Source organism: Vulpes lagopus, chromosome 8, assembly GCF_018345385.1.
Source record: "Vulpes lagopus strain Blue_001 chromosome 8, ASM1834538v1, whole genome shotgun sequence".
NCBI lineage: Eukaryota > Metazoa > Chordata > Mammalia > Carnivora > Canidae > Vulpes > Vulpes lagopus.
In genome coordinates, this window is record NC_054831.1 from 128,274,529 (window position 1) to 128,282,833 (window position 8,305).

The 8,305-nt window shown below is 46.8% G+C and overlaps 1 non-coding gene across 1 annotated transcript; it reads left to right on the forward strand.

Annotated features, from left to right (window-relative positions):
- Window positions 1-672: 672 nt before the first annotated feature.
- LOC121498342 lies at window positions 673-774 on the forward strand. Its single transcript, XR_005989725.1, has one exon. It is a non-coding gene; the product is annotated as a U6 spliceosomal RNA (small nuclear RNA).
- The last annotated feature ends 7,531 nt before the right edge of the window (window positions 775-8,305 follow it).

The window sequence follows — 8,305 nt, forward strand, 5'->3', positions numbered from 1 at the left end:
TCATCTTACTGTAAGATTCAGCAATGACATTGCTACAGTCGCATTTGTATTTACCCAAGTGAGCTGAAAACCTATGTCCCCACAAAACCCTGCACATGAATGTTTATAGCAGCTTTATTCACAGTTGCCAAAAAAAATCAAAAGCAACCAAGATGTCCTTCAGTAGGTGAATGGCTATAAGCAAACAGCGGTACATCCAAACAATGGAAGGTATTATTCAGGGCTCAGAAGGAAATGAGCTATGGGGCCACGAAAACCCAGAGAGGAAGTTTCAATGCGGATTGCTAAGTGAGAGAAGCCAGTCTGAAACGGCTTCGCTCACACTGTAGGATTCCACTATATGACATTCCAGAAAAGGCAAAACTATGGAGGCAGGAAAAAGATGGGTGGTGGCCAGGGGTTCAGGGAACATGAGGGCTGGTGGGGATCGGGGGTGGGGACAAAGGAAGAAGGGCAGCCCGAGAGGTAGTTTAGACAGTGAAACGATTCTACATGATACCATAATAGTGGATTCGTGACATTACACATTTGATGAAACCCATAAACCGTAGACCTCAATGAAGGGCCCCCACTGTACACTATGAACTTCGTTGCTAGTGATGTATCAGGAACCAGTCATCAGGCAGGACGAATGTTCTACGCCCCTGCAAGATATTAAAAATTGAGGAAATTGTGCTCGCTTCGGCAGCATAGACACCAAGATTGGAACGGAGAAGATTGACCTGCCATCTGCACAAGGATGATGCGCAAAATCGGGAAGCGTTCCATATTAAAAAAATTTGAGGCAATCGTGCATGAGGTGAGGGGAGAAGGGCTATACGGAAAAGCTCTCTGTACTTCTGCTTGATTTTCCTGTTAACCTAAAACTGCTCTCAGTAATCAAGTCTATTAATTTTTAAAAAGTGAATGGTCTTGCAGCAGACAATGCTGTGCGTCTTCCCGGGACCACCGGAGGTCCCCTGTTCTCATGCAGTTCTGTTGGGCCCAGGTATCTGAGTTCTGGGGGGTAGGATGAAGCAATGTGAGCCATTTCCAGGGGGGGACCTTCAAAAAGCCCCTCCAGCTTTTTCTTCTTTTTGCAATGACCCTGTTCCAGATGATGGGGCTACAAAACTGAAGAGGGCTCTCCCACCCACACCGGATTCTGGAAGAATGAGGGGGAAAAAAACCCACCTGTTATCATGCTAAGTCACGGAGGTCTTTGGGATTTATTATTGCAACATAGCATAATGTAAGTGGACCAAAATAATCACCAAAAGGGTTATAACAAAACAAACTACAACAAAAGTAGCAGCTCCCCTTCTCCTCGGTCTCTGTTTTGCTCCCCAGATGACTACTTGCAATGTTTCAGCAGCTTCTTTGAGCATTTATGTTCACATTTCTCTTTCTTTCTTTCTTTCTTTCTTTCTTTCTTTCTTTCTTTCTTTCTTTCTTTCTTTTTTTCTTTTTCTTTCTTTTGTAAAGATTTATTTATTTATTTATTTATTTATTTATTTGAGAGAGTGAGCGAGAGAGAGAGAGAGAGAGAGAGCATGAGTGGGGGAAGGAGCAGAGGGAGAAGCAGACACCCTGCTGAGCAGGGAGCCCAATCTGCTGCTCAATCCCGGGACTCTGGGATTATGACCTGAACTGAAGGCAGACGCTTAACCGACTGAGCCACCCAGGCACCCCTATGTCCACATTTCTAAATATGATTTTACTTCTAACTTCGTATTTATCCACTTTAGGTATTATCTATGAACTTCCTATTACAGCAGATCACCTTTAGTGTTCTTAAATCATCAACAACCCTGACTGTCCCCTTTCCAACTTTGCAATGTGATAAATATGACCTTTGGGGTTAAATCTACATTTAGTTTATACATTATGCAGGATACGCAAATATAGAACACTGATGAGCCAGATAGTATAATGGATTCTGTGTCCCCCCCTTTTTAAAAAAGATTTATTTATTTATTTCAGAGAGCGTGAGAGAGTGTTCCGAGTGCAAGCGGTAGAGGGAGAGGGACGGAGAATCTCCAGCAGACTCCCCACTAAGTGCAGAACCCAATGCAGGGCTCGATCCCAGGACCCTGAGATCATGACCTGAGCCAAAATCAAGAGTCAGGTGCTCAACCGACTGAGCTGCTCAGGGACCCCCACGTTTCCTTTCTTGAGCAAGTTTAAGTTTTATTTGTATCTGTGTCTATATTTGTCTCATTTTATTTTTATTTGCTTAGTTGTTGTTTTTTTTTTTTTTAATTTCCGGGTCAACAATTTTTTCCATACTTCTACAGTGGATATTTGTCATTCTTCCTTGTTGCCCAGATGTTAAACCCTTCCTGTATTTGGGGAATTTCCCCTTAGGAGACTTGTGGGAAGCAGAACGTCCACCAGAGAAGTGGGAAATTCTAGAAGCTCACTGTCTCAGCCTCTTGCAGCTATAGCACTTAACTTGGACATCACCCATCAGACGCACACATCTCAGTAGGTAACTACTGGGTGCAGAAGCAGAAAATGCGAGGACTATTTTTTATTTTATTATTTTTTATTTTTTATTTTTTTGCAGAAGTTACAGTGGGGCAGCAATGCAAGACAGCAGCAATCAACTGTGCCAGGGGCCCGTCAGTGGCATCTCTGCAAGCTGTAGGTCCACTACTTGGGGACAGCATCAGTGTCATCCTCGCTATACCAGCTGACAGCCTGGTGTGAGGAGTTGTTTCTAGTTGGGAGGCCATGATGGGCGTTCTCCAGCCCTTGTGGGATTTTATGAGTCACCTAATACTTTTTTTTTTTTAAGATTTTATTTATTTATTCATGAGAGACACAGAGAGGGAGGCAGAAACACAGGCATAGGGAGAAGCAGGCTCCCTGCAGGGAGCCCGATGGGGGAGGACCCCAGGATCACACCCTGGGCCAAAGGCAGACGCTCAACCACAGAGCCACCCAGATGTCCCCAATCCTCTTTTAATAAATTCCCTTTTTCCTTAAGTCAACTAGAGTCGGTTTCTCCTAGAAGAGCTATCGAGACAGTCTTCCACGGGGTCACACGCAGGGCCAATTTCCTGGGTGTCTGATCCCTGCAGGAGGCACCGTCCCTGTTCTCTGAAGAGCCCACCCACTTGCTTTGTTTCACCATCTTGAAATTCTTAAGTTTTAAGCAAGAAGCCTCTTCGTTTTCATTTTACACCGGGCCCTGCAAATGTTGCGGGCAGCCCTGGTGGCCTGGAGCAGATAATGCGTGAAATTCCCTATTTTCCAGGAGAGCTCCATCCCGGGGCCCTCTGTCCCCCATTCCTGTCTGGAATGAGCCCCTGCACAGGTGCCTTACTGAGTCATCCTCGTGCCATCAGCCTGGGAGCTTTCCTGGCCTTTCCCCTGGGTTGGAGCCACTGTCTCCTGGATACTGGGCTTTTTGTTTTCCTCTCATCTGGGTGGAGCACATCATCAATCACTTCTGAGAGAAAGTGCATGCGAGGTAAAATGCTTTGAAAGTTTGCATGTCTGAGGGGCGCCTGGGTGGGCCAGTCAGTTAAGCACCTGCCTCAGCTCAGGTCCTGGGCTCAGGTCATGATCCCAGGGTCCCGGGGTTGAGCCCCGCGTCCGGCTCCTGCTCAGCGCGGAGTCTGCTTCTCCCTCTCCCTCTGCCTGCAGTTCCCCCTGCTTGTGCTCTCTGTCAAATAAATAAATAGAATCTTAAAAAAAAACAAGTTTGCAAATCTGAAATTATGTTGATTCCCCCTCACACCTAATCGAGGGGTTGGCTAGATGCAGAGTTCCGTGTTAATGGCATTTTTCGTGCAACCTTTTGAAGGCCGAGCTCCTCTGCCTTCTAGCTTCTTCTTCTTCTTTTTTTTTTTTTTTTTTTTGCCTTCTAGCTTCTAATGCTGTTTTGGGGAAGTTCAGGCCATTCTAGTTCCCAAGGGTTTCCATACGGCATGTTTTTGATTTTACTTTTCTCCGTCTCTCTCTCTCCCTGAAAGCTTTTTGCCCACAGATTTCCTAGGGCTGGTCCTCCGACAACAAAACATATTTCTTCATACTTCAGAAGGTCCAAGCTGGAAATGATAATTACAGAGCCTCCCTCTTTCTTTCATTCACTAAGTTATTTATTGAGCACTTCCTGAGTGCCAGGGAGCGTGCGAAGCGCCGGGTTTGCGATGGGGACACCGTGGGACAGGGCCCCGCCCTCACTGGAGCTTGTGTGACAGCGAGCAGATGAGGCACGTGGAAATAGATCAAACAATTGCATGTGTCAGTGCTTATGACGAAAAAAAGAGGGGGTTGTGAACGTGAAGCATGAGGGTGGTCAAGGAATGTCTCCCTGAGATCAGAAAGATAGGAAAGAGCCAGATGCCTAAAGAGGCAGGGTGGAATGTTCCAGGTGGAAATTTCCACAGATGCTGAAGTTCTTATGCAAGTCTGGTGTTCAGGGGAGCCTGATTACATCTAGAATCTCACCTCTCACTCCCTTCCAGCCCTTCTGGCCTCCCTGCTGTTCCGTGAACATAGTGGGTATGCCCCAGCCTCAGGGCCTTTGCACTTGCTATCCCCTCTGCCAAGAATGCTCTTCCCCCCCATATCCACATGGCTTATACCCTCACCCCCTTTGGGGCTCCAACCTAGCCTTCTTGAGCCCATCTCTGGCTCCCATATTGGAAACTGCAAATCCATTCCCCAATATCTCTACTCCCCTCTCTCTGCTTTGTTGGTCTCCCTTCGTACTGATTTCCATCCAACGTACTGTATCTGTTTACTTCTCTTGTTTACAGTCTGTCTTCCTTCAACATAATATAAGCTTCCCAAGGGCAAGGATTTGTGTGCATTTTATTCCCCACTCTATCTTCAGCAACAAAAACAATATCTGGCACACAGAAGGTTCCCGATAAATATGTTCTGAGTGAATGGATGGCTCTGGGTGGGAAAGAGTTTGGCTTATTTGGGCACAGTAGAAGGTCAGTGTGTGGGACACGGTGAGCAGGTGGGGTAGGGAAGGAAAAGAAGGTCAGAGAGCGGGGCGGAGGGTAGACACATGGACCTGGTAAGCCATGGAAATGAGGGTGGATTTTATCCTAAGAGTAACAGAAGACCTTTCAAAAGAATCTAAGCAGGGGAGTGACATCCAATTTGAATTTTTTAAGGTCCCCTCATGGCACCTGGATTTAGGGTAGAAATGGAATCTGGAAATGGGAGATGGGTTAGGCAATTGCTGGGATAGTCCAAACCAGAGGGGATGGTGTCTGGGACTCAGGTGACAGTGGTGTAGACAGAGAGTGTGACCAGCTTCCAGATTTGACAAGAAATCTGCACTTGACTCTGGTCTCAGGCTCCTTGCTACAAAGTGAGCATGGGCTTACGGATCTTGACCTCTTTCTGTAAGATCTTCCTTCAAATTTCAAGTCCAGTTTGGTAGTTAAAGTTCCAGTTGGAACTGCAATCAGAGGAAGGGGGATCAGAGGAAGGGGATACATTAGATCCCACCAGTCCTCAGAAGTTATGACCAAGAACTCAGAGGAATCCTTCCCCTATGTTCCAAGTCCTCAACCTTGGATTTTTCTCTTCTCTGTACTTGGCTCATGGCTAGTTCTACTTAGTATTTCCTTCTTTCTTTTTTTTTTTAGATTTTATTTAATTTATTTATTCATGAGAGACACATAAAGAGAGAGGCAGAGACACAGGCAGAGGGAGAAGCAGGCTCCTTGCAGGGAGCCCAATGCGGGACTCGATTCTGGGACCGGGATCATGACCTGGGCTGAAGCCAGACACTCAACCGCTGAGCCACCCAGGCGTTCCTCTACTTAGTATTTCTTGAATCAGACCAGTCTTCTCCATCCCCAAGGAAGGAATTTTTCCTTGTTCTCTTCTGCTCTGCGCTCTTAGTTCACCTGGCTTATGGGTAAACCTCTGCATTTGCTCTGGATTGTAATGGCTGATTGGCTTGCCTGTCTTCCCCAGCAGACCATGAGGTCTGGGACTCATGGACCTTGTGGACTCATTTTTGTGTCCTGGCCTTGTCTGCAGCAACTGGCATGTAGTAGGTGCTCAGTAAAAGACTGTTGAAGTTGGGGTGCCTGGGTGGGGCTCAGTCAGTCAAGTGTCTGCCTTCGGCTCAGGTCATGATCCCGGGGTCCTGGGATCGAGTCATACATCGGGCTCCCTACTCAGTGGGGAGTCTGCTTCTCCCTCTCCCTCTGGCCCCTGCTTCACTAGTTCATGCGCTCATACTCTCTCTTTCTCTTTCTCTCAAGTGAATGAATAAAATCTTAACAACAACAACAAGAAAAGACTGTTGAACTTGATGGCCATAGCCACACTGGCTGTGCCCTCAGGACAGCCTGATTGCTAAAGTCCTCATTGTGAGATGAGAAGAGCTGGCTTTTATCTTTATCAGCCTGCAGTTCTCAATCTGGTCAGACACAGACACTCTCTCCAGGCACCTTTCCACATTAGGCAGGGACTTCCCAGATGCAAAGGACTATGAGAGGTCTCTCCAGTGAGGGCAGGGCCTTGGCGAGGCAGGGAAGGATCCTGAAGTTATCTCTAAGTAAGCTGAAAGGATTAGCTGCTGTTAGAACCACATGGGAGCCCTCAGTAAGGAAATAGCTTCTCTGAGACGGACCCTCCTGAAACTGATAACATTGTTCTCCTAAATATGAGCTACTGACTGGCCTGCTTGTCACAAAGCCCGACTCTTCCTTCCCAGCTGGGTATCTGGTGGTGCCAATCCCCCGAGGACTGGTGTGCAACCGCTAACCACAGTGGATCCCACCTGGGATCCTAGGGAGGAAGACATCCTCAATTAGCCGGCAGACACGGACCAGTAATAGTCATATCATAGGTAGAGTGTGGGTTCAGGCTTTCTGAGTGGTGCTGAAACCATACGGAGGATGAGTTGTCAGAAGTTTCCATGAGTCAGATCTTGTCAGAAAAACACTCATTCAACCTTTTATCAAGAGTATTCATGCAAACGTTAGTGTGAGTTTTCTATCACTGTGTAATGAATCATCCCCAAACACAGCAGCTTAAGACAACACCTATTTTTTTTAAAAGGTTTTATTTATTTATTCATGACAGACACAGGAAGAGAGAGAGAGAGAGACAGAGAGAGAGAGACAGAGAGAGAGAGAGAGAGAGAGAGAGGCAGAGACACAGGCAGAGAGAGAGAAGCAGGTTCCATACAGGGAACCCGACGTGGGACTTGATCCTGGGTCTCCAGGATCACGCCCTGGGCCCAAGGCGGCGCTAAACCACTGAGCCACCAGAGCTACCCAAGACAACACTTATTACGCCATAGTTCCCGTGGGTCAGAAATTTGGGAGTGACTCAGAAGGATGGTTTTTGCTCAAAGTCTTTGAGGAGGTTGCAGTCAACTCTTGACGGGGGTTGCAGTGATCTGAAGGCTTGACTGGGGCTGGGGGACCTGCTTCCATGACAGCGTGCCCTCACGGCTGCTGGAGAGAAGCCTCAGTTCCTCATTGCACACACCTCACTCAGAGCTGCTTGAGTGTGCTCATGACGTGACAGCTGTCGTGGAAACCAGGGCAAGCGATCCAAGGGAGATGGGGATGGAAGCCTCGATGGCTTTTGTGACCCGGTCTTGGAAGTTGCACACTGTCACTTCCACTTTATTCTGCTGGTTAGAACTGAGTCTCTAAATTCAGCTCACAGTCAAGGGGAAGAAGGGAATTAGAGTCCACATGTTGAAGGGAGGGTCAGAGTTGGGGTCATATTCTTAACCACTTTATCCAGTCAAGAAGAAACAGGAGGGACGCCTGGGGGGCTAAGGAGTTGAGCTTCTGCCTTCAGCTCAGGGCGTGATGCTGGGCTCTGGGCTCTTTGCAGGGAGCCTGCTTCTCCCTCTTCCTGTGTCTCTGTCTCTCTCTCTCTCTCTCTGTATCTCTCATGAGTAAATAAAATCTTTAAAAAAAAAGAAGAAAAAAAAAAAAAAAGAAGAAACAAGAAAATTGGAAGTCTTAAGGCTGCAAAAATTCCTATTGCCACGAGATCAAAGGAATTCGGCCTGAAGAAGTTCCGCATGGAGCTCTGGGTTGAGAAGGACGGCAAGTCTGTTCATTAATTCACTCATCCGTTCATTATTTTCATTCCACAGCTGTCCATTGAACATCTACTGAGTGCAGTTGGGAAACTGAAATGGAGGCCAAAGGCCTCACGAAGAGGCACAGGTATAGCTAAAGTAACAATTGCTAGCCTTTATAGAGCGCTTACTGTGTACCCAGTGCTGCAAAGAATTTTATATCTAAATATCTCTTTCATTGTCCCAATAATCCTTTGAGATGGATACTATTATTATTCTCCATTTTGTAAA